This window comes from Lactuca sativa, chromosome 4, assembly GCF_002870075.4.
Source record: "Lactuca sativa cultivar Salinas chromosome 4, Lsat_Salinas_v11, whole genome shotgun sequence".
NCBI lineage: Eukaryota > Viridiplantae > Streptophyta > Magnoliopsida > Asterales > Asteraceae > Lactuca > Lactuca sativa.
This window is the reverse complement of record NC_056626.2, coordinates 308,397,244-308,402,565: the sequence shown is the minus strand read 5'-3', so window position 1 is coordinate 308,402,565 and position 5,322 is coordinate 308,397,244. Positions and strand designations below refer to the sequence as shown.

General features: G+C 36.7%; 1 non-coding gene across 1 annotated transcript; it reads right to left on the bottom strand.

Moving 5' to 3' along the window:
• Positions 1-4,747: 4,747 nt before the first annotated feature.
• LOC111891390 (small nucleolar RNA R71) lies at positions 4,748-4,854 on the bottom strand. The gene has a single exon (XR_002850179.1). It is a non-coding gene; the product is annotated as a small nucleolar RNA R71 (small nucleolar RNA).
• Between the last annotated feature and the right edge of the window lie 468 nt (positions 4,855-5,322).

Here is a 5,322-nt window from a genome sequence, read left to right as displayed (position 1 = left end):
AATTATATATTTAATGCAATGGATGATGTTGTTCGCTTATTTACATTTACTGTGTTGTGATACTATACATGACGTCCTCCGCCCCAGAACGTTTCCGTCGTTCTTGGTTTTGGGGTGTGACAGAACCTTTAGAGATCATGGACCGAGAGGTCAAGCGAACGAAGCAAAGTCGTATCCCGATAGTGAAGGTTCGCTGGAATGCCAAGCGAGGACCTGAATTCACTTGGGAGCACGGGGATCAAATGAAACTGAAATATCCTCATCTTTTCGATTAGTTATTTGTAACTATGTACTGGTTAAACTCAAATTTCGGGATGAAATTCTCTCTAACGGGGGGATGATGTGACAACCCGAAATTTCTACCTTGTACAACTATTCAGCTCAAATCAAAGTCAGGCTTGTTTCTGCTAACTTTTAGCACTGTTTAGAGTCTATTTGAGAATTCTGAGCCTAGTACACCAAAGGAATGAGTGAAAGGAAGTGTCAACTGAAGTTCAAAACCAACAAACAAGCCATAAACCCCTCAATGAGGAGTTTACGGCCAGGACACGTGAGTTTACGACCGTAAACTCATGGTGGCCGTAATCTCTAGGCTATAAGTATGAAGCTTGGCCATTTTATTTCACTTTTATCATTTCCAAGTCTAGAAACTCGAAATCTCTCTCAAGTATCATAGGATCTTGCTTCCAATTCTTCAAATGTAAGTGATTTCTTCCATCTATGTGTTAATACATCTCTTATTCTTGAATCACCTTTGAATTCATCCATGAATTCCATCTTTTGGGTCTAGATCTTCAAGATCTTCAAGAACATCAAGAAGACATTAGTTCTTTTGGCCGAAAACTACTCTTCTAAGCTTCAACCTCGTAAGTACCCTCTTATATACTCGCTATCTAGTTAGGAATCTTGATCTACACCTTGAAAACAAGCTTTTCCCAAGAACATGAGGTGTTTACGGCCAAGAGCATCTCCCTTGGCCGTAAACCCTAGTTTGAAGTGCATTTGGACCATAAACTCCTTCTAAGGCTTGGACATGAACCTAGAAACTCTCCTCAATGCTTGAAAGACCTTTAAAACACCAATTTACACTTTTCTTCATGAGTTTACGGCCATAAACTCATGTGGCCATAAAATCATGGCCGTGAACTCCCTTGGTCATGCCATTTGGGCCGTAAACTCCTTAGTGTGGCCATACACCCTTAGTATGCAATCATATGTGATTCATACCCTTTAATCTAAGTGTTTTCTATGACCTAGGGTGTCTTTAATTACATATTAGTTGTTTAAACACTAGTTGTATACATATATGTATCATTATATGATAAATAGGATCCGTGTGTGTGCTCAAGTCTTCACTTGGCACTTAGCATCCTATACCCCTTAATCTACCTTTTAAATGATTTTAAATGCTTTGATGGGGGGGGGGGGGATACAAGTTGAAACATTATAGTTATTATATTAATCACATGTGATTAATAACCATCAAACAAATGGATTTACTATACTTTTAACTGTTTTATCAAACAAACTACTTCAAAATGTTTATCAAACTGTTTTACATGCTAAACTCTTTATCAAACTTGTTCTTATATGACAAACCTTTTCTTTTAACTCTTTCAAACTTATATATTGTCAAAACCATGTCTAATTCGTATATAGTTATATAATTAAGGTTGGAAGGACTTAGGACTGATAACTCACTTTATTTCCTGTTCCTTGTTTGGTTGTGGACTTAGAGTACCTTGTTGTTTTTCTGAGTGTCGTTTGACCCTTAGTTATATATTATGTATATATGTATAGACATAAAAGCTTTTATCTCAGTTCAACACACAGTCATACAAACAACTCTACTAGTAAACTATAATAGGTATAGTTTAGGAAGTCATTACTCACTATTTCTAGTAAAATGAAACATACAAAGAGTCAGTTCATACATGAGTCAATACATTCAATAACGAGAAACAATACTCACTAAAAAGAGAAACAGATACAGAATACTATAATGAGAATCAATACTCACTATAAAGAGAAACTGATAGAGAATACTATAACGAGAAACAATACATACTATACACTATACAAGAGAACATGCTATGATGAGAAACAAAGAGATCATACTACATACTAGACAGAGAGAACATACACTACACTAGTACATATTATATATATACAAGAATACTATAACATAAATGTGAGCCAGTACTTCGGGGCATGGCATCACTGCTATGGCTCGTTTTGTAACCAGAGACTCCTGGAGGGAGAGCGTGAATTTGTGTATAGATCTATATGGGACTGACCGTCCTACACCTTGCTGCTAGCTACAGTGGAACCTGTAGGTCTACGGGTGATGAATGTCATACCATTTTGACGTCTTCAAGCGTTGATATGTGCATAATTAGCCATATGTTTAACATAGATTTTTACCAATTATTAGCTAATTATTTGCATAATATGGACAAAAGGTACTTAATAAGGTCTAAATTATATTTTTAGTCCAGAAGACATGCTTAGAAGGAAAAAGGAAGAAGGAGAAGCAATTAGAAGCTAGAGAATGAAGAAAGAGAAGAAAATATGGAGCTACTTGGCGAGTCCACGCACCTACTCGGCGAGTTCCTAAGAATTTTCGCGAAGTAAAGTCCAGAATCCTTACCGTACATGGATTTCTCATATCAACTCGGTGAGTTAGAGACCTACTCGCTGAGTTACCCGTGTTTTGAGATAAGTATAAACAAAGGATCTTATTCCGAATCGGGGGAACTTTCTGGCTTTTTGGGAGGATAACCTGCGATTGAAGAAACCTTTGGGGACCTAAAGAACCCTAATCTTTGATCTTTTGAAGACTCAAGGCGAATTAGGTTAAATTTTCCACTTAATCTTAGAAGTGAATCATGTCTAGATTAACTAAATTCGTTTTTGAGCTTGTTTCTCCTATAATCATGAGCTGAATTTTCGTAGTTTCTGTTTAGGAAAAACCAAGTTACTCCTATGGTTTGATTTATACTTTTATTGATTGATTGTTGGTGATTTTATTAAATTAAGTTTGTTAAAGAACCTTATGCATTAACCATAACTATTTTCTGTTAATTGGAAGACATTTAGGCTGCATGAACATCTCTTAATTGTTAACCTGATATGATTTATGTGAACACTTCATTATATGCCTAGGATTAGTGAATATGAAACTAGGATTAACTAGAGAATGGGTGAATTAATGTGTGAGCTTGTTTGAGAAACCAACAAACAAGAGGTTAGTTGAATTACTAATTTGAATAACCAATTACAAATCTTATTTAACCCAAATAATTGAACTAGGGAGTTAATTAGTTTAAACAATTGGCCACTGCTTGAATTGATTAATTTTCTAAGGGTTAGTAATAGTGAATGCGAATCTAACCACTATAGTTGGTAACGAATAACAATTAATTTATCACTTTATCATAAAATTAACCATAGGAGTGAATTGGTTGGACCTAAAAAGAAACCCTTTATTAATTTTGGTGAATTGTTACTTGTTTTAGTTGTTTAGTTAATTACTTGTTAGGTGGTTTGTTTAAGTTTCTAGTCTTGCAAAACTAGAGAAAAAAACCCTTTACTTTTATTACTTGTTTAGTTAAAATTAGTTATTAGTTTAACTTCCGTTCCCTGAGTTCGACACCCTACTTACCCAACTATACCACTAAAAGACAGGTTCACTGCCTTTGTGTGCTAAATCTATATTTTTAAAGTAGGAATAAAACCAGTGCATTTCACACACATCAGGTTTTTGGCGCCATTGCCGGGGAACAGTTCAAAAATTAAATCTAATTCCTAGTTTTATCGATCTTTTGTGTGAGTTTATCTTGCACAAAGTTATTTTTTTTAGTAATTTAGTAAGTAGGTTAAGTTTTAGTATTTATTAGTTTTTATCCGTTTTTATTTAATTTTATCTATTTTTGAGTTTTACACAGCCTACTCGCTGAGTGCAGTCGAACCTACTCGGCGAGTACGTTGCTGTTTGACAGTTTAATTTTTATTTTTGTTTTGTTTCATCTTTTGTTCTTTTTACGCGTTTTTCTTGTTCTGTTGTAGGCTTTTCATGACCAGACGATCCAACACTCTGCGGGTTCCCCCTTTTGAATACCCGGAATCCGCATTAAGGAAAAAAAAAGCCAAAGACGTTGAAAGCTCGAACACACCTAAGAAATTGCCTTTGTCTAGCTTGAAGACGGTTTTTGGGAAGAAGAAGAGCAGCAAATCAGGAGCATCCAGCGCCTCTTTAGCAAGCGAAGACCCAATCAAAGAGGACACCGAGTATGAAACCGAAGGAGAAGAAGACCCTACATTCGGAAACGACTCTGATTCCGACGACGAATTAGCTATTCATATGGCTAACATCGATGAAGTCCCCATGGGGGAATGAAAGAAGAGCATACACGATGATACCGGCCCAGGACTTGTGCAACCCGCAATTCCTGCAACTGCCAATTTTGAGCTTAAGGGTCACATCCTTGCTCTACTCAAAGAGATCCCCTTCCATGGAAAAGACCATGAAGATGCTTACAAACACTTAGATGAAGTCAATGATGTAGCTGATTATTTTAATGTTCCAAACGTGCCTCGCGAAACTCAGCCACTTCTCATGCTTTCGGTTACATTGAAGGGTGCTGCAAAGGATTGGCTCAAGTCACTTCCCCCCGGATCCATCACTACAAGGGCCAAGATGAAAGAAGATTTTATTGATCAATTTTGCCCACCCTCCAAGATATCTAAATTAAAGAAAGCCATAGCCAAATTTGAACAACAAGCTGGAGAGTCACTTTATGAAGCTTGGGAGAGGTACAAGAGTTTGCTAAGGAATTGCCCATATCATGACCTTAATAGTCAACAAGAAGTCTCCATTTTTTATGATGGAGTAAATGTTACAACAAGGAAATTACTTGACTCGCAAGGTACACTAACAAAGAAAGCACCCCCGATGATAAAGCAACTAATTGAAGAATTCTCTAAGCATTCTAGAGAATACCACAACCCAAGGAATGATATGACAAGAGGATCAGCTTATGCAGCTTCAAAAGATTTTTCCAGCAGTTATGGCTTTGTTAAAAACCATGGATAGGAGGATGGATAAAATGGATCAAACGATACATGCTATTCGGGTGGGTTGCGGGAATTGCAATGGACCTCATCTTACTAGAGATTGTGACTTGGACGAGAACGGGAATAAGAAGGTGCAAGTGTGCTACTCAAGTGGTGACCGATATGATGAAGATTGGCGAAAACCCAAGAAAGAATGGCTTCCTTATGATGAGTACAAGAAGGCTAAGGAGGAGAAATATAAACAAA